This window comes from Leptidea sinapis, chromosome 26 (genome assembly GCF_905404315.1).
Source record: "Leptidea sinapis chromosome 26, ilLepSina1.1, whole genome shotgun sequence".
Lineage (NCBI taxonomy): Eukaryota > Metazoa > Arthropoda > Insecta > Lepidoptera > Pieridae > Leptidea > Leptidea sinapis.
Genome location: NC_066290.1, coordinates 9,418,906 through 9,442,593, shown reverse-complemented (window position 1 = coordinate 9,442,593; position 23,688 = coordinate 9,418,906). Strand labels below are relative to the sequence as shown.

General features: G+C 34.5%; 1 long non-coding RNA gene across 1 annotated transcript; it reads left to right on the top strand.

Moving 5' to 3' along the window:
• The first annotated feature begins 21,634 nt into the window (after positions 1 to 21,634).
• LOC126972518 (uncharacterized) lies at positions 21,635 to 22,258 on the top strand. The gene is made up of 2 exons (XR_007731150.1): positions 21,635 to 21,807; positions 22,143 to 22,258. It is a non-coding gene; the product is annotated as an uncharacterized LOC126972518 (long non-coding RNA).
• The last annotated feature ends 1,430 nt before the right edge of the window (positions 22,259 to 23,688 follow it).

The window sequence follows — 23,688 nt, the reverse complement described above, 5'->3', positions numbered from 1 at the left end:
ATTTCACGTCATCCCACTGATATATATCCCATATTACCGTTAGCCGGAGTATGAACGCCCAACCAAATCCGATCATGTACTTCAGTAAATATTTCCTAGCACTTAATTTCAGTGGAACGATAAAAAATATGCCCTCAAAAAAAAAGGTCAGTCAGCAAAACATAGCGTCGTACTGGTGGTGGTACAGCGGAGGAACTAATTAATTTAAGTAACTTCCATAAAAAAGAAATAGTTTGAAATAAATTCATTATCCCGAGAAGTTTTTTTTCACGGCGATTTCGTAAATCGTCTGATTTTTTGGCTTGTTTTATTATATTCATTATGCACAATTCACGAGAAGTCATTTTAAACAAATATTTACTAACAAATATTCAACTTATAGATAACATTTCTTCAGTTTGTTTATATTTTGAACGAATCGCCTACAAAATAGTAGCTTTTGATTTTGACAAGTCAAATCGAGGCTGTGAGCGAGGCGGTCGTCGAAGTCTAGGCGTTTGTTCCTTAGCGAATACCGATTGTAAAAGAAGAAATATCAAACTATTCAACCTTGATTTGTTCCATAAAAAGCCGAAAATTTCGTTGTGTTGTTCGTTCGCTAGTGGTGCGTGAGCGAAGTTAGTGAATATGAAATTGACACTCGCCGCTGCCGCAGCGTCGAGCTGGAAGTCGCGTTGCTTAGAGAATTGCACTGCAGAATTACCAATCTTATTTTAGTGAGAATATATTTTCAACGCCGCCGATATTTCAATTACAATTATATATCAGGCGCTTACCGAATCTAATTAGAGAAAGTAATATGTTCTCGACAAACCAATAACATTAACATAAGTGGAAAGGATCGTTAAATCACAGCCATTGGACCCGGTTTGCGGAAACTCTTGGTCTTAGTCTTTCGATATTGAAACATGGCAACTCTCTTTAAAAATACAAAATTAAATCCTAACTAATTAAAAATGGATCAAAATATCAATATAGACATTATCACTTTTTCATTCCTGGTTTGTGTTATACGACGGACAATATACATATCTATTTATATATTTTTCCTTTTTCAGGCTTAGCACCTCTTAATCCTTTATTTAATGAGGACCGCATGATTCTCCGCCTGTTCGTCAATCATGAACTATTTCTTAAGATCCAAGATGAGCCATATTGAAATTAGCATTGCTCACTGCTACTCTTCGATCTCTTCAAGATGTAAAACCGGTCTGTATAAATCTAATTTTAAAAGTCTAATAAATTTTCTAGAAACTGTCACAACCATAATATTAGCACCTGCACCAGGTACAAATATAAACAAATGTAAGTAAGTCTTTTGTGGGACGATGTTATATTATACTTTTGCAACATGATTCCAGAAAATCATAAAAACAAGTGAATTACGAAATTCAATATAAATGTTGAGAGACGTTTACGTTGTAAAGGTTATATTATAAGTAACATAAATGACTTTGGGAATGGAGCGACCGCCGACAGGCTATTGAAATTATAAATTTGATTAAATAGAAATTTTATTAAAAAAAAGAAGACCGCAGAGTTTCTTGCCGCCGTTCATAGTATTGTAAATATACATAGTTATAAGATTTGTTTTGATTCGTCATTATTTTGAATATAACACTCACACAGATGACCTAAGTATGAAATATAGTACATATTATATTATGATCATTTGGAAAAAAAAAATATTTTATAGAATTTACGTTAGAATCTCTGCCGTTTGGTGTTGAGACACTTGGCCCGTGGGGACAAGAGGCGCGAAGAATGTTCAAAGTACTGTCTACGAGCCTCAATTATAGGCAACTAGATACCCAAGCGCTGGCAGCTATTTCGTTCAAAGGGTCCCTAGCTATCCAACGTGGAAATGCTGCCAGTATTCTTGTACACTTCCTCAGTAACGATAGTTTTAATCTAATATAATCATTGTATACATAGTTATAAGATTTATTTTATTCGAATAAATGTATATACGTTACATAATAGTAATAATAATCTATATATATATACATAAATTAATGGAAGTCCAGGGAAGGTTTAAAAGGTGAATAAATATGAATGTGTTTGGAATTTAATAAAACAACTATTTTGTTTTTCCTTTTATGTGTCCCCCGTCGTCCGATTTTGTATGGACATATTTTCTATGAGAGAATTTATTGACGCACGGTTTGACAGTTCTGCTGTAATACAATTTCATTACAACAACAGGGAGCATATTTTACGAAATAATTCTTGATGTTATAAAATATTATTGACAAATTCATAAAAAACATTATTTTATTTATAACTAGCTGATACCCCGCGACGTCGTTCGTGTACGTATTATTACACCTTGGGTTACATTACTGGACTTTTAGTAGGGATCCCTAAGTTTTTTGAAAATGGTATATAGCCTATAACACTCGGGAATAATGTAGCTTCCCAACAGTGAAAGAATTATTCAAATCGGTTCAGTAGTTGCGGAGCCTATTCAATGCAAACAAGCAAACAATCAAATCTTTCCTCTTTATAATATTGGGTATAGATATACAGAACAACGTCTGTCGGGTCAACTACACTGGCCTTCAAAAGTAAGTATCACACTTTTAAAATTGGGATAACGTTTTAAGTTCACAAGATATGCTTTCGAAATAAAAAGGACTCCAAAGAGAATTTAATTTTGTACATAAAAACTTTATAGTCAGTAACCTTCTTTTAAGAATTGGCTGAAAAAAAACTTCAAAACCAAAACCATTCCTTTTTCAAAGTGGACGTTTCCGAATTACAATATTACCATTCACATTTTTCTTTCTGTTTTAAATTTTTTTTTCAAGATCGATCGGTCTTGTTTTAAAAATTTATGTTGAAAAAGCACATAACATTTATTTATCATGCCTCTTTCAGTTGCAAAATGTGCTAGGATCATGGCTTTTCTGGAACTAGGCATCAGTATGCGTCGCACTGCAAGAATGGTGGGTGTGACGTCCGAACGGTCCAGAAGGTAAAGCGAAGGTACGAAGAGACTGGACACCATCTGAGGAGACCTTGTAATGGCAGACCCAGGTGTACCAGTGCCCGAGAAGATCGTTATATTATTTCCACTGTGTTAAGAAATCGCCACCAAAATGCAGTTGAAGTCCAGCAACAGCTATTTCAGACCCGGAGGGACTACATTAGTGACAGTGCAGTGAGAAGAAGACTTGCTGAAGCAAATTTGAAACCCCGAAGACCAGCGAGTGGCCCAAAACTCGAGAGACAGCATCGAGTAGCGAGACTGCGATACGCCCGTGAACACATGCAGTGGGATGAAGAAGAATAATCAAGAATTTTGTTTGCAGATGAGTCTCGTTTCTCCCTTTACACTTCTGATGGAAGGCGAAGTGTTTACAGGCGACCTGGTGAGCGATTCCTTCAAGCCTGCATCTCAGAAAGAGTCCAATACGGTGGAGGCAGTGTACATGTATGGGCTGGCATATCTTCAGAAGGACGCACAGAGCTAGTAGCCATAGAAAATGGCACCCTCACTGGGCAAAGATATGCTCAAGAGATTCTCAATGAGTATTCAGGGCCCTATTTAGCAAATATGGAAGATGGATCGATGCTGATGCATGATAATGCCCGGCCACACACGGCTCATATCGTACAAGAGTATATTCAGGTGGTCGGTATCAGCGTGATGGCATGGGCATCAAGAAGTCCTGATCTCAACCCGATTGAACACGCCTGGGATGAGCTTGGGAGGCTAGTCAGAAATCGCAGACCACCACCTACTACCCTCAGGGCACTAAAGCAGGCCCTGGTAGAAGAATGGGAGAATATTCCCCAGCGTCGGCTCCGAAACCTAGTGTTCAGTATGCCAAACCGGCTCGAAGCTGTAATCAAAGCTCGAGGAGGCAATACCAGTTATTAAAAAGTAAATAACATGTAATACATTTTAGTTGAATTTTTTTACACTAAACTAAAAATGTCTATTTTCATTGTTTTATCTTTTTTAAGTTAAAAATGTTACTAATGTATAATTTTAGTTTCTAAGAATTAAAGCCTATAAAATTTGCAACAAATCGTTTTTAATCTTAAATCTCTACCTTCTATAGTTAAGAAAAAAATTTAATTTGAAAAGTGTGATACTTACTTTTGCAGGCCAGTGTAGTAATTAATAAAATCATCAAAGATATTTTTTGCCGTTTTACACTTTAAAGAATGTTAATTGCATAAGTTACGTTGATAAGTCAGTTTGAACAAAAGTTAATACATTTCACTCTGAAGTAAAGATCTTCGACTTCTAATATCCCCTACATATTCCTTAAAACGAAACGCCAATAAATTGTTCCAAAGTACAAATGGAGCAAAATGGTGACGTAAATGTTTGTTAAACCTAGATGTATGGGTGTTATTATTACTACAGAGAAGGGCACTTCTCCGTGTTATCTTATCTGTCGAGTAGGGCTGTCAGCTGCACTCTAAGCCCCTCGCGTACCGAGCAAATTGGTCGGAAGTATTTAGAAATACGCTCGGTGACCCGAGCGAGTCTAAAGAATTATCGTGGTTCTGAAAGTACACACGCGTGCAATCTCGGTTCATCGACAATTTCGTGGGTGTCTTTCTGCATATATATACATATATACTAATAAATAAAACTAATCGTTTTCATTGAAAATACTCATTTATTTAAAATTAAAATTATTATTATAAATTATTTTGTCGAAAAAAGCTATTTCACTAACTTTCAGATAAATTCACTGAAATCACTTTAACTATAATCTATATTTTGCTACACGTAAAATATATACGATATTATATATTATATAGATACGCGCTAGGGCGCGCGCCAGTAAACAAGCGACATTCGATGTTAAGAGAGCCCGGAACTCAAAGAGTAAAACAGAGTATCGTACTCTATTTTTTTTTTTTAATATATTTATTTAAAACTTTACATATTTATATAAATAAAGCAGCAACCTAAAATCACGAAGATTTGTCCGGATTGCTAACATGAGTTGAGTTCGCAATGATAATTAAAATAAGATCAGAAAAAACTTAAGTAAGTACATACACAAGGTTTACAAGCAAAGCATCATTAGATTAGGTTCGCATTCAACCGGTCATCGTTGATTCATATCTCTATGCGAAAGCGGGACACAGCTATCTTTCGATCGCGCTATTCCGTCGCACACGCACAGCGATATTTCTGATATATGTATTATTGACCTGAGTCCTACCGCCAAATTCCACCACGACACGCCACAAATTACGATATCATCCCCACCGCGACCGCCTGGATGTCTGCCGTTCCTCTACAATGCGGTTTTCAAAGAACTTTCTTCGGTACGTACAAACAAGCTGTTGAATGAGCTTCTATGTGCCGTGTTTCCAGGACGATATGACATGGCTACCTATGATTTCGCTGGTGTTGCAAAAAAGATGTGAGTGGCGGTGATCATTTAACACCGGTATGCGCGTTTGTCTTCTTCTTCCCCATTATCTAGAATACTAAAAGAGTATGCTAGAATACCCTTTTTAACCGATTTCAAAAAAGGATCAGGTTCTCAATTCGTCAGTATGTTTTTTTTTTTTCAAAAAATTCGACTGGGTGAACCGATTATGATAATTATTTGTTTTTATTTGAAAGCTGGTGCTTCCCGTGTGGTCCCATTGTAATTTGGGCTAGATCTGACTATGGCATCCATGTGAAAACCATAAAAGTCTTAAATTTATTATACATACGTATAGCAAAGTGGATGATAAATTTACGAATAACTCAATATCGCGCCAACCGATTTCGATGATTCTCTTTTTATTGGAAAGGATATACTTCAAAGATAGTTTGATGAGAGTTTGGTTAGGTTCTGATTACGGACTCCAAGACAAAGTAACGGAACACTGTCTGTAATCAAATTGCAAAGCTCTTATGTTCATTGCTGCATTGAAAAATTTAGTATATCTACACATATTTAGACAAATAGTTAGTTAGTGTACTTCAAATTCACTAAAAATCATAAAATAAAAAAAAAAAAACAAAAAACAACCGCCTTCAAAAACACTATTCCAAAACAATAGATATAATGTGCACGTAAAAGTATAAAAATAATTGCGTATTTTTATACAATCTAACTAACTAATCTACTTCTAGTAACGATTATTATTTTTTTTTGAGTCGGTGTCAGCCAATGTAGGTTTGTATCTACATACATAATTATAGGTGAACTGTGCTTGAGTCGCATGTCCGGTGTGAGGAGAACTAGTTACTAGAATTATATAAATTAATTAGATTGTATAAACATACGCCATTATATTCATACTTTTTAGTGCTTATTATATCTATTGTTTTGGAATGGTGTTTTTGAAGTCGGTTTGTTATTAAATATAACTCTTAACCTTACTCATTAGAATAGCGCAAATAAATATTTTCTAATAAGTATACTAAGCTTACTGGTTTGAAACTAAAACCATAAAACTTGGGTATTTTTGAACCAAGGCTATAGTGAGTCAAAATATAATCAGAGTCAAATTCAAATATTTTTATTCAAAATAGGATGTGACATCACTTATTGAAAGTCAAAAAACTACCACCCATTCCAAAATGAATGCCTCAGACCTGAGAAGAATGGGCGCAACAAACTCAGCGGGCTTTTTTTTTCATCGAATAAATATGTTTACAAAGTAATATTGTACAATTAAACTTATTACTTAATAGCCTGAGGGCGGTCACTCCATTCCCAATCTGTGGTATCATTAAGAAAGTCATTTATGTTATAGTAACCTTTACCACACAAACGTTTTTTAACAATTCTTTTGAATAACGTAATACTTTTGTTTTGAACATTTTCTGGGATCTTGTTGTAAAAGCATATACATCGCCCCACAAAAGACTTACTAACTCGACTAAGTCGAGTAGTAGGCATCATCAGTTTATGTCTGTTCCTAGTGTTAACATTATGGTTATGACAGTTTCTGGCAAATTCACTTATGTGCCTATGAACATACATTACATTTTCAAGAATATATTGAGAAGCAATAGTCAAGATGTTAATTTCTTTGAATTTTGCTCTCAATGATTCTTTAGGACCTAGGTTATAAATGGCGCGAATAGCCCTCTTCTGCAGCACAAATATTGTATTGTTATCGGCAGCGTTGCAAAATAGCAATATACCATAGGACATAATACTATGGAAATAACTAAAGTTTACTAGTCGCGCCGTATCTATGTCAGCTAATTGTCTAATCTTTTTAACCGCGTATGCTGCGGAACTAAGTCTGTTCGCCAATCCTTCATTATGGGGGCCCCATTGTAATTTGAAATCTAGAGTTATACCAAGAAATATAGCAGATTCCACCGGTTCTATCACCTCTCCGATTAACAAAACATTTGCATTTACATTTTTGACATTTGGTACGGTAAATTTAATGTATTTAGTTTTCTTTCTATTAACAATAGGTTATTAGCGCTAAACCAGTACACGATGTCACATAAAATATCTTTCACTTCGTCATACATAGCTTGGTTTCTTTTCACTTTGAAAATCAGTGAAGTGTCGTCCGCACACAACACTACCTTATGTTTTTTCTCTATATGTTAGGAAGATCATTTATATAGATAAGGAAGAGGAACGGTCCAAGAATAGTCGAAAGTGAAAAGTTGTTGGAGATAAACATCTATACCTAGGTAACACTCAAAATGTTTAGAAAATGAAAACCAGCTTAATGTAGAAAGTGACCAATACTTTTATTGTTTTTCGAAGTAATATCCGTTCCTCTCTACACATCATTGCATTCGATGGAACCACTGAGAAAAGCAGTGGGCCAATTCTTCCTTAGGGGTCTCTTCTATGGCATTTTCGTACGCTTTAACCGCATCTTCAGGGCTTGTAAAGCGAATACCTCGAATTGTATCTTTAGTTCTTGGGAATAAATAAATGTCGCAGGGCGCCAGATCAGGACTGTATGTCGGCTGACTCATTATCTGGACACCTGCCATAGTCAAATATTCAACAGGCCGTTTTGCGGAGTGTGTTTCAGCACACTGCTTGCTTCATATTGTCGTGGTGAAGGAGGATCCTGCTTCGAGGGCGCTGCTGTCGAATTTTTTCCAAGACAACAGGCAAACAGCGATTGACATAGCAGTCTGCAGTAACTGTCCTTCCATCTTCTAGCAAATGAATGAGGCAATCATCTTTTTTCCTTGACTTCTTCCTTTCTATACCTTATTTGCCCGATCCTCGAAAGGAAACACCCACTGAGCTGGTTGTCTTTTGGTCTAATGTATGTCAAATATAGCATTTGAGTCACCGCCGTTGAACTTATCTAATATTTGGCGACACCAGTCCATGCGAAGGTGTTTCTGGTCGTCGGTTAAATTTTGGGGAATCCATCTGGTACAAAGCTTCCTGACGCCTAAATGTTCGTTTAATATTTTTTGAACTTGACTCATACCTATGCCTAGGCTTGCCCGTATCTGCTGATAGGTCACTCTCTTATCTTCCTCTATCATGCGTCGCACAGCACTGATGTTATCTTCAGTAGTCGCTGTTAAAGGACGTCCCTCACGCGGATCATCATTGAGATTGCTACGTCCACGCTTAAACTCGTTAAAGCAATTGTAAATAGTGGTATGAGATGGGGCTTCATTATGATATGCTAATCGCAGCCTATCATAGCTTTGTTGTTGAGTAAGCCCACAACGGTAGTCAAAATAAATCATTGACCGAAAATTTTTTTTAGGTTCATTTTCACGTGTAACAAGAATTTTAGATTTGCCGCCATTAGGTTACCAAAGAGTTCTAAAATTGAAATTCAAAAAAAGTTTTCATCAGCAATGTTTCTAACTGGCCAGTTCTAAACATTTTCAGTGTTACCCACGTATTAAGTAATGTATGATATTGTTTTTGTTATTAAATCTATACTCTTCACTTATCACTACTCTTAGAAAATCTCACACAAGGAGGTGACAGCCCTACGATCGGTAACATCAGGAGGTTTGCTGTTTTAACATTATTTGAAACTTTACAAAAACAATAGGCTGTATAATTTATTAGATATGAATGTGACTCATTAAGATAATATCATTTATTTATCAATTGTTAAGAAATTAATTATTATTCTAAAATCAGGAAATTCATGTAAGTTTAAAATAATTTAACAGTCAATAAATTACAATCATTTTTTTTATAATTTTAAACTATCTTGGAATTGGCATACTAAAAGTAGTCATGACAGTAAAAATGATTAACTGTCATCTACGTAAAATAGTAGGATAAATAAATAAATTATGGGTGAATTTGTCTTTGAATTTTATCTAGATGTTCACAGAGCGCTGGATCCCCGAAAATTCAAGTAGCTCTACGATGTACAAATGGTTCGAGCTGACACTGAGGTACGCCAGACCAGAGATGACAGCAATACTGCATGTGAGACCAGACCCGTGCTTGCTGGAGCACTAGAATGTGGGCCGGCTTGAAGTATTATCGTCCTCTATAATTTATGACTCCCTCATCTTTGGAGCCAATTTGGCTTTGCCTTCCAGATGAACACGGAATTGGTAATCGATCAAGATTTCGAGACCGAGTATTCCGACACTAGGCATGGCTTTAAAGGAAAAGCGGTGATAGGACAAATGTTTTTTTTGTGGTAAACGCGCAACTTGAGTTTTCTGGACAAGGAAAAGGTGCTAGCAGTGTGACGAAGAAAGCAATAAATTTCCATGGGAATTCCAGCTTTCTTGTACTGGTTCAGTTTAGCTCACTTAGGATTTAAGTCTTTCACGCGTTGTCGCGGCAGATTTACATCTGAGGATATTACTGAGCCCCTAAAATGTAGATATTTTCTGAGGTGAAACTTAAAAGATGCGACTTGAGGGACTTAGATTTTTATTTGGAGGACGTAACGTTCAGTTTCCGCTATTCAACAGTAAAAAAATTCTGACGTTTGTGACTTTAGATAATATTCAATAAGAACGTTATATTGACATGTGCTAATTTAACCTTCAATTTCTTAGTCTCTATTTATTTAATTTAATGTGTGAACATTTTTACAATGTTAAAGTGGTATTAATGAATTTTTATACAATACTAGCTGACCCGACAGACGTTGTTCTGTAAATAATAAATAAAATAATGTTTTTAGATGAATTTGTCAATAATATATCATAACACCAAAAATTACTTCGTAAAATATCCACCCTGCTGTCGCAATGAAATTGTTTCACAGCAGAACTGTCAAACCGTGCGTCAATAAATTCTCTCATAGAAATTATGTATGGATACATCAAAGGAAAAACAAATTTGTTGTTTTTATTTAATTCCGAGCATTTTCATATTATATGAAAATGCTCGCAATTCGCCTTTTAAACCTTTCCTGGTCTTACATAATTAATGTAAGACCAAAATTAGCCAAATCGCTCCAGGCGTTCTCGAGTTTTAGCGAGACTAACGAACAGCAATTCATTTTTATATATATACATAATATGAAATAATAAAAAATGATGACTTAATTTAATCTAATTTAATCGTTTAGTATTTTTATGTAAAATTTTAAAATAGCGTCTGTTAACATTTTTATATATCTCATTCCTCACCTTATTCATCGAAATGGAGTTAATTTAAAGTATTTAAGAAAATGGTCAAAAAATACAGATTGTAAATCCTACTAATATTATAAATGCGAAAGTTTGTGAGTGTGTGTGTATGTTTGTTACGTCTTCACGCAAAAACTACTGAATGGTTTTAATAAAACTTTACAATAATATAGATTACACATCAGAATAACACATAGGCTACAATTTATAAAGATGCATATAATGTATATCGGCCTATATACTACAACACACCAATTATAAAAACGAGAATAAAAAGATTAATAATAATTTTATTCTAGAATTAAATCATAAGTCATCATTTGATTACATTGTGATATAAAAATATTGTTAAAAAGCATTATTCGAAAACAACTATAAATATGGCCACAATGTCGACACTCGAATAATTCGAGCTCAGACTGTCGTATGGTACGGACCACTTTGGGACGTTGTTACACTGCCTATGGAATATACGGAGCTGATCAAATAATCTTGCAGTTTTCGTTCGATGATCCAATCATGAGTGATCACCAGCATGTCCAAAATTGTGACGTCGCACCTGTAAAAAACAATATGGAGGCTCTTGCATCATCATCAGGAGTGGGATAAATGATTCAACTTCACTTAATTTGGTAGGACTTAAATTTACCGATTATTGGATTATAGAAAGCCGTGTGATAGCAATTTGAATTAAGTGTTCGAGTTTATAAGAAATTCACTTTTGTAAAAATACGTTCACACTACCGACAATATTTGATACTTAGCTTTTGTGTTAGTAAGTAAAAGATACCGATCATGAGTGTTGAGCACTTATTAGTAGCAACACCTATGAGAATTAAGTTGTTGAGTGAGTTGCTATTTTGTGATTATATTTTCTATAAATCATAGTAGTAAATTTACTGATACGTAATAAGTTATTGCGTCTGGGATATTATCATGACATGTCATAACGTGTGAATTCATTATGTTCAGTAAAGTATCATTATGCTGAGCGTGTGGGACTTTAATGTGGGATAAGCAACTTTAATTATGATGTTTACAATTGTACTTTGTAATGAATTTTGTTTACATACTGGGACGAGTGTGCTGCAATGCGTAGTGCAGAACAGCGAGAGATGTCACGTGATGCCTTGCGCAGTATTCGCATGATAAAGCGACGCTCAAGCGATGGTAGACTACTGGTGAATGTCCTTTGGCTATGAGTCCTTGTGTCGGTGACATAGTTAGTGAGATCTTTTCATTTACTAAATAGGGATGGGACAATTGGTCAGATTCGATCGAAATAAGTTTTAATGATTTTTTTATTATTTTCATGTTTAATGCATCCAACGGTGTGTCACTGGCTCGGAGTGTTACAAATTAGAAACTGAATTTGCTGCTTATCCTGGCATGATGCGTAGCATCTACGGAAGAGGCGTGGAGCATCGTGAGGAGCGACGTGTGCTGTTTTTTCTGCTGGTTTATCACGGCAACGCGTATGGTGTGAATTTTTAATTTTGTAACGATAGGGGATCATAGTTGTCATATGAAATAATTTAAAGGGTTGGTTTATTATTTGTAATTATGGCGCGGTCTGGTAACGGACTCGCAGGCGGTCGTATGACTACAGGCGGGGGAGTTATTAATTTCAAACGCCTGAAATCTGTGTCTTAATCCGAAATAAATCGTTTATCATTTTATAGGAGTATATTGAAGTAGGTACCTATAACTTTTGCATCATATAGCATCGTATCTACCTATCTTTCCTTACAAACTATAACGTTTATTATTCCTATTAGTGAGATCATCATAAAAAATACTTAGTTCCAATTAAACTTATAACCTTAATTTAGATTTTCACGATTTTTAATTTGTTGGATTTATCTCCGTCCCGAATATAAAAAGTATAAAATAATTGTGTATTTTTATATAATCTAATTAATTAATCTAATTCTAGTTACGATTATTGTTATTTTTGGAATCGGTGTCCTTCCGCCGCAACCCGCTCTCGCCTCTCGTCTACTCACGACTCAAGCACATCTCCCCTATAACTATGTATGTAGTAACAAACCTATCTTGGATGACACCGACTATGTAAAGTCGATAGGAGATAGACTATGTTTAGAGAAATGATAAAACTGTGTTTGTTATTTTCGCAGCATCATGACGTACGGTATTTTACTGTGGGGTAATGCTGATGACATTGATATAGTGTATGCTCTGCAAAAGAGAGCTGTTCGTGCTATATATCAGCTTGGTTATAGACAGTCCCTCAAAGAAAATTTTAAAGAAATAAATATTTTGACTGTTCATTGTCAGTACAAATATGAAAATTTAATATACGTTCACAAGAATCGTCACCTTTTTGCTCTTAATAATTATTTTTATTATTTTGACACTAGAAATAAGGGATTGCTTGTAACTAATTCTAGTAGGCTTCTTGAGATACATAATAGCTTTAAGGGTAAATGTAAACACTTTTATAATAAATTCCCAGCCACTGTTCAGGCATTATCTATAAATAAATTTAAATGTTTTATAAAAAAAATGGCTCTGTCGTAAATCCTATTACTCCACAGCTGAATATCTAAGTGATCGGACAGCCTGCGACTAGATTATGATTATTTTGTAGCGATAGAAATGACTGTACAATATTGTATATTTTTATTGAAAAGAGCGCAAAAAAAGAATGCTGGGAGAGTTTCTTGCGCCTCTTCTTCTCTCTCAGAGCGGAATTTGTTTCCGAAGCGGTAGAAGTATCTAGTATATTAGAAATAATATCAAAAAGAATTCTAAAGGAATCAATTTTGAGAAAATAAGTGCCTTTTATGCCTTTTTATACTGATTGTATTATCTAATATATAAAAATATCGTGTCACGGTGTGCGGGACCGAACTCCTCCGAAACGGCTTGACCGATTCTTATGAAATTTTGAGTGCATATTGGGTAGGTCTGAGAATCGGACAACATCTATTTTTCATGCGTGTGTTTATCATGTCAGACTGACATGATAAACACACGCATTGCATAGATGGACCCAATCAAAGGTCCAATTCAAATCCACATCCACACACTCACTCACTCACTCACACACACACACACATACACACACACACACACACACACACACACAATTAATTGTAAATTGTAAAATTTGGTTTTTAATCATTTCTGTTTATTTTTATATTGTTTACTAAATAAAAAGTTATCTGCTAAGGAAGTTGCGAGATATTCCCAATACAAGTGTCCTAAGACAACTTACTGGGAAGTCTCAACCACTAAAAAATGTATATGTAATCTTTGAAATAAACGAAATTTATTTATTATTATTTATTATTATTATTATTTATTATCTATTTTTCATCCCCCTAAATGTTGAGGGTGGTCCACACGATTTTTTTTTTAATTTTTTTTACAGTTTTTTTTAAATTTGTTTGATTATGAGTCAGCATTAAAAAATACACACAATTTCAAATTTTCACCCATCTACGATCAACAGTTACTTTTGTATCGCGATTTTAATATCGGCAATACAACGTTTGCTGGGTCAGCTATAATATATATAAATTACGTGACACGTTGTTTGTCCGCGATGACCTCCTAAACTAATGAACGGATTTTAAAGGGGATAACTTCATGGAGTGCAGTTTAGTCCTACGTGAGAGATAGGATAGTTTTTATTTCGATTTGAGACTCATAACTATTTTTATTTTCAATATTTGTTTTGTATGGACATATTTTCTATGAGAGAATTTATTGACGCACGATTTGACAGTTCTGCTGTAAAACAATTACATTACAGTTAACAACAGGGAGCAATGACATAATATAGAAAGTCATTGACAGGGAGCATATTTTACAAAATAATTCTTGGTGTTATGAAATATAGCTGACCCGACAGACGTTGTTCTGTTCATAATAAAAAAAAACTCTTGGGGATGGAATTTTGGAAACCCCGTTCTTAGCTGACCTCCACTCAGTGAAAATAATACTCCTACCAAATTTCATTTCTTCAGCTCTAATGGTTCCAGAGGTATCGTGATGAGTGACGTGGAAATCTCTTATATATATACAGATTATTGACAAATACATAAAAAAACAGAATTTTTTTTACTATGCACAGAACAACGTCTGTCGGGTCAGCTAGTATTAATATAATATATTAGTAAGTTACTTAGTTTTCACTAACTTGTATCGGCAGTCCCCAAAGACTACCTTTTTTCATTGATTTTCTCATTAAGGGTAAGTCAATATCAAGAAGGGCAACCTTAACACAGAAATTCATTAGAATAATTTATATAACTAGTATTATAATAAAGGGTTTATTGTTCCTAGAATATAATATAGAATATAAAGAAAACCTTTATGCATCAACTTATCTCTAAGTTCGTGCGGAGTGTTCTAAGTGTAAACGTTTATAAAATATCAGGAATTTGTTATTATATCTCACTTCGTATTTCACACGAGATCGCTCCGAGCTCTTTGTAAATTGCTCACATTTGCATTGCAAAATTCTTCAAATTATTCGTATAATTTATGCCTGAAATTCAGACAAATATAATAAAAACAATTTATAAACATCTTTAAATATAAAAATATCGCGTCACTATTTTTGTGTTTTTTTTTTCTCCTTTATTTAAGGTCGCGTTTATAAATTAAGTTGTGACACTTGGAACGGGGTATATATAGGTCAAACAGGTCGAAACTTCGAATTTAGATTAAAGGAACATATTGCCGCATTTAGGAATAATCATCCCGAAAAATCACACTTCGCGAAACATTTAATTGATACAGGTTACTCACTCGGAAACAATAATAATTTTAATATTTTACATACATGTGAAAAAGGATTTCGCTTAAATGTGTTAGAGCAATTAGAAATAATAAAATAACATGTTTACATTGTTGAATGAACAAACAAATCTAGTCCCATCACCATTGTTACGTTTCTCTTCCGGGGGTAATACGTCACAACAGCCGACCAATCACAGCGCGTCATTTCATGGGACGAGGGTATAAAAGAGCGGCTTCCGGCTCATTTGATTCAGTCTCGTGCCAGATTTTGGCGAGACAACACGTCCTGAGGATGCCTCGTGTAGAGGCGAAACACGTGTCGAATTGTTTTAAAAATAAATATTGGCGGAATTAACGCTAAATAAAACTTAAATCATTTGTACAATTATGGATTTTCGCAAAGTAACGCCTAATTCAATAATTTTTTTTATGGAATAGGAGGACAAACGAGCTTACGGGTCACCTGGTGTTAAGTGATCACCGCCGCCCACATTCTCTTGCAACACCAGAGGAATCACAAGAGCGTTGCCGACCTTTAAGGAAGGTGTACGCGCTTTTTTTGATGTACCCATGTCGTATCGTACCGAAAACACCGCACAAGGAAGCTCATTCCACAGCGTCGTAGTACGAGGAAGAAAGCTCCTTGAAAACCGCACTGTGGAGGACCGCCACACATCCAGATGGTGGGGATGATATCCTAACTTGTGGCAAATCGTGCAAAGGTGGAATTCGGCGGCAGGAATCAGGTTAAACAGCTCTTCGAAACACTCCCCGTGATAAATGCGGTAGAAGACACACAATGAAGCGACGTCTCTACGCAACGCCAAGTGATTCAGCCGTTCACAGAGCGCTAGGTCCCTGGCAATTCCAGCTGCTCTGCGTTGCACGCGGTCAAATGGATCGAGCTGGGGTGCGCCAGACCAGAGATGACAGCAATACTCCATGTGTGGCCGGACCTGCGCTGTGTAGAGTGCCAGAATGTGGATTGGTTTGAAGTATTGCCGTGCTCTATTTATGACGCCCAGTTTCTTCGAAGCCAATTTGGATTTGCCCTCCAGATGGCCACGGAATTGGCAATTGCTCGAAATTTCGAGACCCAGTATTCCGATAGGTATCCGGCGAGGCTTTAACGGAAGTGTTGTCGAAGAGCGGTGATACGGCAAATGGGGTTTTTTTAGTGGTAAACGCGCAAACTTGAGTCTTCTGGGAGTTAAATTGGACAAGGTTCTACTTACCCCATTCCGCGACCTTCTCGAGGGAGGACTCGATAGAAGACACAAGTTTCTCCCCGCACTGGTCGACGTTTTCCCGTGAGAGACCTACATGGCCCGTATATACGGCATCACCAGTGCTGTCGTAATGATATGTTGGACACCGCCAACATACATTGCTATGCAGAAGAAACAGCGTGGGAGATAGCACACAGCCTTGAGGCACTCCAGCGTTCACGGGCTTGGGATTCGAGCAATAACCGTCGACAACGACCTGAATGCTGCGCCCAGTGAGGAAGCTGGAGGTCCACTTGTATAAGCTCTCGGGAAGCCCAAATGATGGAGGTTTTGCGAGGAGCGCCCTGTCCATACACGATCAAAGGTCTTCGCTATATCCAGGCTAACTGCCAGGCCTTTCCCCTTACTTTCAATAGCCGCCGTCCATCTATGTGTTAGGTATACCAGAACATCGCCAGTCGACCGACCATGGCGAAAGCCGTACTGCCGGTCGTTGAGCAACTGGTGACCCTCAAGGTATACCTGCTGGCGAGCTGGCGGTTAATTATGCTCTCCATGATTTTGGAGAGTAGGGAGGTAATAGCAATTGGTCTGTAGTTTGCCGGATCCGAACTGACCCCTAATTTTTGGATCGGATGGACAAGGGCTGACTTCCATGAGTCAAGGACTTCTGTGCGAGTGTGGTAATGACCCGGACGAGTCTGGCCCGATTGTGCTGACGTCATAAGACGGCAGCGAGACTCTCCCACTTCTAAAAAGCCCTTAGTCGCCTCTTACGACACCCATGGGCCTGGGACTCCCCTATTCTTTTTACGCCCCGGGGAAAGTTTAGGGCAATAGATCGCCGTAATACGTTGGATGAGGGCAGTACAGGACCCATCGTCGTGGAGATCTTTGGGGGAGGCCTTTGTTTTGAATGTACTGAACTTACTTTACTCACTTATTATTTGTACTTGTAGAGAGGACTGAACTCTCTACAAGTACAAATAATAAAGACATCGAGCAAATTTTAACGAATTTGTCATCGAGGTTCAGCTAAAAAGAACCTATTGTTTCATTCATTGTGGACTATTCAGTAAGGCAAAATAACAGTAAGATAAAGATTAAATATTTCCTCCGTGAACGAAAGCGTGGTTTTAAAATCGTTCAGATTTTCTACTTTATATCTTTGTATTTAGTTTCAGAATAATGTTCGAAATCAATTGACTCGTATGCTCGTGTGTTCCAAGAAATATTAAAATTGTTCCGTTCCGTTCTCAAAGTTGAAAGCATCACTTGTCAGTTCTATCGCAGTTCTCTTTGTAATCGAAGTTTGTGTTTCGTAAGGCTATCGGGTCCAAGAGAATTGCAGTACTATGAGATACGAATACTTTCGTGTTTTGATATAATATATTCTATTAATGTTTGTTTTGATTTTATCGTTTTTATTACAAAGCAAATTTTTGTCAATTGGTTACGTATATTTTTGAATAAAGAATAGTGATTTTTTTTTTTAAATTACATCTAGTAATTAGTTTTCATCATTACTTCATGTACTAAATCGTCGAAAATCAGAAATTTGAAATTTATGAGAAAATAAAAAGTTCGTTTTATGAAACATTCATACTTAGATACACGGAATATAAAAAACTAGTGGAAGTGGCATGTGGGCGTTACCCTGTCGCCACTATTGTGTACAAATGTACCTACTCGAGGCTCAAGTGAGACCAGTCGTTTGATGTCAAGTGAAGCATCTTTTAAAAAAATACAAATATCCCTTATTGTGCCATATTGGACTGTAGAAATCATAGCCGCAATAGAAATATGTCAAACGAAGGGATTTCCTATCATCGGTAATCATAATTGTTTGATTTAAATACAATTAATATTTTTTATGTGTTGTGCAAAATATACAATTAATAATGAACTATAATTTTACGACGTATGATTCATTTACGTTTACGTTTAATCGATGTAACTTATGTTAGAATAATTAGTGTAAAGCAATGATATTTAAAAGTATAGATAGGTTACCTAGACAACATTTGGTGTTTGTAAATGATACACAAACGCACACATCAATAATTTAACATTGCAATAGCACACTACATTACGATTACATGTCAAAGAAGGAGAGTACATGCAATTATCGCAAGTGAAAAAGAGATAAATATAATTTGCTAATTATTTTTATATTTGCATAGCAAAAACACAAAGTCATTCACCAGATATGATTTTTTACCGTACACCGTGATTTATGCCTACAATACGATTCATTCATGAACTCATGTAATAAAAGTTATAAAGTAGTAAAACTACATTTAAATTAGGTAAATTAAATGTTATTGATTTAAAAATAATAATTTCATATTGATTATAATATATAGCCATATTGATGATTTAAATTTTTTGTACATAAAATAATAAAAAACATACAGACATATGAAACAAAACCGAAATGTACTAACAACAAGGGTTCCATTTTTACAATTTTTCGTTATTTTCATTACGGCTCCCAAAAAGTTTTAAGTTTACAATTATTGTTTCTTGTATATTATATTATTTATGAATGTATTTTTGTTAAAATTTCGTATTACATTCACTGCAACAACGCCTTTTTTACATAATTTCCTAAATTGTCCTAAAATATACTACCTCGATCATCCCGCAGCAGACAGGGTAGTTGCGATATATTCGGTGTATCGTATCGTTCCAAATGTGTCGTTGTCGATTTTGCGAGTAGACCTCCTGGTAAATAAAATATCAAATAGCCTGCTATTACTAATCTAATTCTATACCACCTTTATTATAAGACTTTGAAAGCCAGAACTTATTATAATCATCATAATATTATTTAAGAAATACGCTCACTAACTAACAAGAAAACTCAAGTTCCGCAATCAAGCGGTTACGAACGCTATGTATTCTGCCTACGATTTCACTTCTGGTTGATTAATCTATGACACATACTATTTGTCCTTGTCGCGCTGCAGTTGACATCATAATCTCTATCTTGCTCATACCATCACGTTAATAATTCGAGATTTATTTGTAAATAAGAAATAAAATCATGATAAAATACAAATACGACGTTCTTTTATATACTTTCGTATGGTATGAAATACCTTCACTCTTATATATCTTGCAAACATAGTTTTTACATTTTCTTAACACACAGGTTAGCATTTTAGGTTATTATTGTCACGCCACGAAAACGTTCCGATTAGCTCACTGCTGTTAGCCGAATTTGTCTGCAACAATTTGCGCACGCTACTGCGATATCTACCTCTTTCTTGCATATAATATCATTGGTGTAAAGAATAAAAATATCTTGCTACTCAGCAAGTGCATGCATGTACACATAGATATAATTTTATCGAAATAAATGTTTTCATTATAAATTGTATTCAAGTATCTGCTATTTTCCATGCATCATGCGATAAGGGTGTAAGTAAACAAAATGTTATATTATGGTTGTGGTAATTGTGTACAAGAGAGGCTACGATGAATTCAAATTATTAGTTTTTATTTTCTCTTAGGTACAGCTAGTTATTATTTAACAAATATTATGTGTAAGTTCCAGTTAAACTAAATAAGCGTTATTTTTAAATATAGACATATTTTTGTTTTAATAATAATATTTGGCATATATAGAAGTTTCACCGGAAAGGTTGAGTCGAAGTGGATATAGAAGAAAAATCTCATCACATCATGGAGGAGATGTTGTCATGCTATGTGTGTAGTATTACTTAATAAATTACCAAAAGAAATAAGAGAGGAGACAGTGTTAAAAAGATTTTAATTTTAATTATTAACACTATTAAAAAATATTTTTTTTACTCAATAAATGAATATTATCAAACGAAGTGGTAAGTGGCACCAATAATTTTATTTTTTGTTGTGATTATTTTTACTACATTATATCTTAGCATTTCATTAAATGTGTATTGTAGGGTCTTTTAGTAGGCTTTACGTTGATTAAATTAAATGTAGCACTAATTATTGATTGTGTTAGGTTTATAATATTGTGAAGTGAAACCACAAAAATATTTGCATGTCTGTCAAGACGAAACATGTGCCTGCTCTAAAATTTGTAACACGTTTACTTGTGAATTTTTCTGGCAAAAAAAGAACTTAGAGGAAATACGTCATAGAATTGTAAAAATAGTTCGAAAACCATGAATTCCGGGAATGTTTGCCAACATTGTATGTGTATATCATAACTAGCTGACACGGCAAACGTTGTTTTGCCATATAAAGTATAATTCACGCGATAGTTTTATAAGTAATAAAATATTGCCTATATTATAGCCTGTACATCGTTTTGTTCTATTGTCTATAGTTTTTGCAGCGCACGCAAAAATAGGTTTTCGATTTTACAGCTTGTGTTACAAAATAGCAATTTTATTACGGATCCCTAATTTTGAAAAAACGCCTATAAAAATAGCCTATAGCCTTCCTCGATAAATGGACTACCCAACACTGAAAGAATCATTCAAATCGGACCAGTAGTACCAGAGATTAGCGCGTTCAAACAAACAAACAAACACTGCAGCTTTATAATATTAGTATAGATATAAAATATCATATATCATAAGACAACTACTTATAGCTTCTCTTTTTATTAATCATTCGTTACTTTTGTAAGTAAAAAAATAAAAATGTATTTAAATGTGTCACATATAAGCAACACGTGTTTTTTGTTTGGTTATATGTATGATTAGCACTTGTTTTATTTTTGTGGTTGTTTGTGTATAATTCATTTACGATTATTTTTTATTTTGTTTATATAAAATGTATAATTTTTTGGTTATGTTATTCATGTTGCATTAAGTAAAAAAGCAAGATATTGTCGCGTTGCAACGCTTCAACGTATATGAAGAGAGTTGTCAAACATCATGGGTTTTGTTCTGGACCAGCCTGGCGCAACTCTCTAATAAACTCGAATATGTATGGCATTGACTAATAATGGCGGCAAACGCTGTCTCGCTCTAACATATATTCGACTCTTTTGTTTGTTTTGGTTTGAGTGTCATGTGACATGTCATTCATTCAAAATAAAAGTGACTGTAAACAATTTTTGTTACGAATTTTCGTTTTCTTTTACTTTATTCGTGTATTATTCAGGGTAATGTGCTTAATTATTTATATAATAAATGTGTAAGACTTTCTAAGCTTTACCATGTAATAATAAATGTGTAAAATATGTGGTTTAAAATCTGGCTGGTCAGATGGGAGTAAGAGAATTTTCATGGCTATATTCTTTTTGGATAAAGAAAGGTAAGCACTTATGAACAAATAATAAGCTAATAAAGTGATTAAAAGTGATAGAGTATTGATTTAATTCATCTAGAATAAAAATTATAATATTATAATCTATCTGTAGTGTTTGACACTTTTTTATCGATTGTCGATATTTTATTTTAAATTATTATTAAATTTATTTTTATTTATTTCATTTTTACGGTTTCTATATTTTTGATTAATAAGTTAATTACCTTTTAAATCATTTTTATTATATTATATTGAGGTTATGATGTGCAAAAAAATATTTGAAGCCTAATAATAATTAGGGTTAACTAACTGCGCTAATATGTATTCTGTTATAATTTCAGATTCAGGACCCTCGCCTACGACTTTATTGCAACATCTGAAAAACGAATACCAAAGACTGTCTAAACCGAAACTACAACGCAAAACAAAACTATTAATAAAATATTAATTATATTAATGGTTTTTTCTTTGAGGTAAACTAGTTAGATATTAAAATTAACAAAAGAGAACCTTAAAATTAGACATTATGTATATTAATTTATATATATATACAGAGCTGCCAATATATATATCGGCTGATATTACGTCATTAGTTGATTATGTTGGTATCAAGATTTAGTGCAATACAATACAAGCGACATTTGCTGATTATTTTGTATGGCACTCCCGTCTCTTGAACGTAATGTTTAAATTCTCTTTGTTCCGGACATTTTTCCCGGCTAGGGTACCCCTTCGCATCGTCCCATACGGAACTTCGTTCCAAAAATATTAGCCCATTATTATTTTAGCTTACGACGTACTTTATCGGTAATATACTTTATCAACTCTGACATATTTCTAGTTTTCACTAACTTATCGATATGTTTATTAATTTTCGTACAACATTCGTAGGTATTTTGACAGAAGTCAAATCTATGGTTACAGAGTTTCTATTACTTCAAGTTTTTCTATGTTATTTTTCGCAATTTAAGAAAAAGTTATAAGGTTGATATTATCATTTTAAGAATATTAGATAAGTGTAATGGTATTAAGTTCGAAATTGATGTAAATAAAATTGTAGTTATGTCTTTTCGTGATTGTGAATTTAGGCCTATCATAAAGAAAGAAAAAAAGAAAAAGTTTATTCATGACGATAGTACAATAAATCATAAAACAAAATTGAGAAATATTATTTTCTATACGTCACTAAGTGGTCCCAACTCAGCATATTTGCTGGTTTGAAAACCAGCGGTGGTCTTCCGTTGTGTTGTAAAGCAGGAATTAAGTGTATGATTTAATGGATAAGTGTGTCAATTTGGCGACATCGCTTTCCATAGTAAAATGAAATGACTACTAGTTTTTTCTGTTCTGTGCATATAAACTCTTTTGCAAAAAAAACGGGCGGTTTTAAGTTTTTCCGTCCCTTCAGAAAATACAATACCAAAAGAGGTTATAATCATTTGAGAATATTACTGGTACATTTATGTGTTGAAGTGTTGTGGTGCATATTTTTTTTAGATACATATAAACTCTTTTGCAAAAAAAACGGGCGGTTTTAAGTTTTTCCGTCCCTTCAGAAAATACAATACCAAAAGAGGTTATAATCATTTGAGAATATTACTGGTACATTTATGTGTTGAAGTGTTGTGGTGCATATTTTTTTTATATTATATTCAAATTTATGAAATAGTCACACTTTTAGACTGTATGCTGTAAGAAACGCGTACTTCAAACAATGGTGGCAAACGCTGTCATGCTCTAACATATTATATTCGACTCTTTTGTTTGTTTTGGTTTGACTGTTAACTTATTAGTCATTTCTTCAAATAATAGTTAAATTAGTTTTTAGCAATATAATTTTACTTTTCATGTTTGTCTGATGTAAATAATGGATAAAATAACGGGCAA